We start from the raw sequence: 2,642 nt of genomic DNA on the forward strand, positions 1-2,642 counted from the left end.
ATTAACGGAATAGAATTACAAATTAAGTCAAGTTTCACACTACACAAGTAACCTTTTCACACCTATTCCCTGTGGGATTCGACCCCAACCTAGTTGGGTTATTATATTTGACATCGACCGATTTACACTAATTATTAAGGTGTAATTTGAGCGTATCAAATTTTGGCGCCGTTGCCGGGGAATACGATTTTGAAATTACGATTTTGTGTGTGCGTTACTTCACGTTTTATTCCATCACACTTTGCTTGCTTTGTTTGGTGTGCTAGATAAACATGGCAGAGTATGATGAAGAAGAAAATCCTTTTGCGGATATAGATGAGTACATCGAGGACACAAATGCCATTGTCCCTCCGCGAGTTGACGCTGCTACCTTCAAAGTGGAACATGGTTTGATCCTAATGCTTAAAGCAGAGTGATTTTTTAGGCATTCTACCGATGATGATCCAACACAACATCTTAGAAACTTCTTGGGTGTGTGTGCGATGCACAAACAGAACAACATGTCAGATGATGCCCTAAGACTGAGGGTATTCAAATACTCACTAGTTGGAGAGGAAAGGAAATGGATCCAAAATCTACCACCTCACTCCATTCATTCTTGGCATGAACTAGTTCGTGCTTTCCTAGCCAAATGGTTCCCATAAAGCAAGAAATCCGAGCTCAGGGATAAAATTTTCTTTTTCAAGCAACTACCAGGAGAACACCTACATGAGGCATGGGATCGCTTCAAGCTATACCTAGTGAGGTCGCCTAATCATGGTTTTCCGGACAAAATCTTGTTAGAAACATTTTACATGGGTTTGGATCCGTTGAACCAATCCATAGCAAAGAATGCTGCGGATGGATCTTTTATGCATAAAACATACACAAGGATCACACAAATTCTCGACAAGATGGCAGAACACAATCAAGCTTGGCACTCAAAAGATACCACGGGTGGAATTGCATACTGTACTCCCTCTTTGACCAACATTATTAAGAAGAATCAAGAGAGAGATCAAGTAATTGCCGGTCTTGCCACAAACATTAATGTGTTAACCAAGATGTTCGCTGAAAACCAAACTAAAAAGGTAAATGTTGTGGAAGATGTGCAACCCTGGTCAACCGAAGATTGTGAGGAGGCGAATTATGTCCATAATTCTAAAGGTGGTTATCGCCAACAAAATCAACGGAGGCCTAACCCGCAAGGGAAAGGCCATCAATAGTGGCGCTATGATCAAGGTGGAGCAAGTCAAGGTAATTGGAGCAATAACAACAACAACTATGCAAATCGGAGTTCAAGCCCCTATGTTCCACCAAAGGGGCAATACTCTAACACCTCACATTATAAGGAAGGTTCTTCAAGTGAGTCCAAGTAGGAGAGCATGCTTGAAAGAATGTTGTAAAATCAAGAAAAAGGCGACACTACAATGAACAACATGTCCGAACTTGTGGGGTCACACACCGCATCCATACAAAAGCTAGAAAGGCAAATGAGAGATTTGTCAAGAGAGCATAATCCAAAGCCGAAGGCCACACTCCCAAGTGACACAATTGCAAACCCTAAAGGAAATGGGAGTGGTCCAACTTCTCACTGCATGGCAATCACCACGCGAAGCGGGAAGGTACTTCAAGGATAAAACAAACAAATTATTGGAGTAGATGATCTTGAGCAAGATATTGAAGCACAAGTTGAAGTGATGATTGTTATTGAAGTTGAAAATCTCCCAAAAGGAGTAAAAGTCCAACAAAAAAATCATGAAAAGGTAAAGATGAAAGAGGCACCAAAAGCTCTAGCACAAATTCCTAGACCTTCCCCCATGTTCCCTCAAAGACTTGCTAGGAGGGTTGATGATAGCAAATTCGAGAAATTTTATGACATTCTGAAGCAATTGTCGGTGAACATACCATTTGTGGAAGCCTTTCAAGAGATGTTGGGTTTTGCTAAATACTTAAAGGAATTGATAACCAAGAAAAGAACCACCAAGAATGAATTAGTTAATGTTACTCACCGGGTTAGCATTATTGCAACAACCACCGTTGAAAAGAAAGAAGACCCGGGAGCATTCACCATTCCATGCACTATTTGCTTGCGAGATTTTGCAAGGGCTCTTTGTGACAATGGGGCTAGCATTAACTTGATGCCTCTTGCCATTTACAAGCAAGCGGGGTTAAGCATGCCAAGACCTACAAGCATGAGATTGCAAATGGCTGATCGTTCAATCAAAAGACCAGTGGGAATTATTGATGATGTCTTAGTAAAAGTGGGAAAGTTCCTCCTTCCGGCCGATTTTGTGATCCTTGACTGTGCCGTTGACAAAGAAATCCCTATCATCTTGGGGAGGCCATTCCTTGCTACCGGAAGAGCACTTATGGATTTGGAATGAAATGAAATCAACTTCCGAGTTAATGATGAAGTGGTCACCTTCCAAGCAAGTAAGGGTGTGAAGTTGCCACATGCATATGAAGGCATCTCAGTCATTGATGTTGTTGATGAGTTAGAGGACGCAAGTGAAATGAAGATGGAAGAAGAATGCCTAGATGAGGCTTTGGCGGCGATATTGGTAAATTTCGATGGTGAAAATATGGAGGGGTACATGGAATCGATGAATGCATTAGAAGGACGTGGGTCTTACACTTATGCACCAAAGAAGCTTTCTCTT

The 2,642-nt window shown here is 41.6% G+C and overlaps 1 non-coding gene across 1 annotated transcript; it reads right to left on the bottom strand.

Moving 5' to 3' along the window:
- Positions 1 to 656: 656 nt before the first annotated feature.
- On the bottom strand, positions 657 to 763 carry LOC142168486 (small nucleolar RNA R71). The gene has a single exon (XR_012698344.1). It is a non-coding gene; the product is annotated as a small nucleolar RNA R71 (small nucleolar RNA).
- Between the last annotated feature and the right edge of the window lie 1,879 nt (positions 764 to 2,642).

The sequence above is a fragment of the Nicotiana tabacum genome, chromosome 13 (genome assembly GCF_000715075.1).
Source record: "Nicotiana tabacum cultivar K326 chromosome 13, ASM71507v2, whole genome shotgun sequence".
In the NCBI taxonomy this organism is placed as follows: Eukaryota; Viridiplantae; Streptophyta; class Magnoliopsida; order Solanales; family Solanaceae; genus Nicotiana; species Nicotiana tabacum.